Below are 1,201 nucleotides of genomic sequence, written 5' to 3' on the forward strand. Positions count from 1 at the left end.
TTCTACATTTCATCAATTTAATTTTCCCCTGGTTTATGTTAGTTTTTATATGCCAATCAAACAATCTATGAACTTCAATCATAGTGACATTATGATTTAGACTAGGGTTTACAGTCATCACTACAATAACTCAGAGTTTTGTTTCCATACTAACATAAAGGCCCTATCCCTCAATCTTTATTCAGTAAGTCTAGGTAAGAGTCCCTGTGTCTGTGTGTTTTTAGGACCTTTAAAAAGAATTGTTCTCTTTTCCAGCTGGAGCCACAAGGGTGCCAAAGAGAAAAAGGTTCCTGCTGTGCCAGAAACCCTTCAGAAAAAGTGAAGATATTCCACAGAGCCAAAGGTAAAGCACCTGAGAAAGAAGTTTGCCCAAAAGATGCTTTGAAAGGCAAGGAGGAAGCTCATCAAAGAAAAAGACAGGCACTAGCGCAGGGAATACAGACAGATGTGCAGAACTGAGCATTGAGTGGCTAAGATGACAAGAAAAGCTGGAAACTTATATGTACCCACAGAACCCAAATTGCCATCTGTCTTCAGGACTGGGATAGCAGTGGTGTGAGCCCAAAGGTCTACAAGCTGATACAGCTTCTTCACCTGTACCTCCTTCAGGGGTACCCTTGTTAAGCTTAATAAGGCTTCAGTTAACAGGCTGAGGATTGTGGAACTGTATGCTGCATGGGATAACACAAACCTAAAGTTGGTAAATGAAATAATCTGTAAGTGTGGTTATGGCAAAATCAAAGTGAGTTGCCTGATGCAATTGCTCAGTCTCTGGGTAAATATGGCACCCTCTACATGGGAGATCTGATTCTTGAGATCTATACCTTTGGAAAATGCGTTAAAGAGTTAATTTCCTGTGGCCCTTCAAATTAGAGTAACTTGTCCACAAGGTGGAATAGAGAAAAAGACCTGCGTATTTTGTGGTAAGTGAAGATGCTGAAAATAGGGAAGACCATGTCAATAGGCTTATTAGAAGGATGAACTGATTATCTACCATGGTATTTTTATACTCTGGTGAGTTAATAAAAAATGTCTGCTCCAAAATTGAAAATAAAAATAATAGTTGTAAATGGCCTTACATAACTCAAATGAGCAGCCACAGTTAAGAAACTGATTTAGAGTCTAGAGAAGAACGTAGATATCTTTCTTGGAGCTAGTGATTTCAAAGGACAGAGAATGAACTGAAAGAATGAAACTGTAA

The 1,201-nt window shown here is 38.8% G+C and overlaps 1 pseudogene; it reads left to right on the forward strand.

Moving 5' to 3' along the window:
* Positions 1-271: 271 nt before the first annotated feature.
* On the forward strand, positions 272-986 carry LOC104875940 (annotated as a pseudogene).
* Positions 987-1,201: the final 215 nt, after the last annotated feature.

The sequence above is a fragment of the Fukomys damarensis genome, unplaced genomic scaffold (genome assembly GCF_012274545.1).
Source record: "Fukomys damarensis isolate Sample0158 unplaced genomic scaffold, DMR_v1.0_HiC HiC_scaffold_32, whole genome shotgun sequence".
Classification (NCBI taxonomy): domain Eukaryota; kingdom Metazoa; phylum Chordata; class Mammalia; order Rodentia; family Bathyergidae; genus Fukomys; species Fukomys damarensis.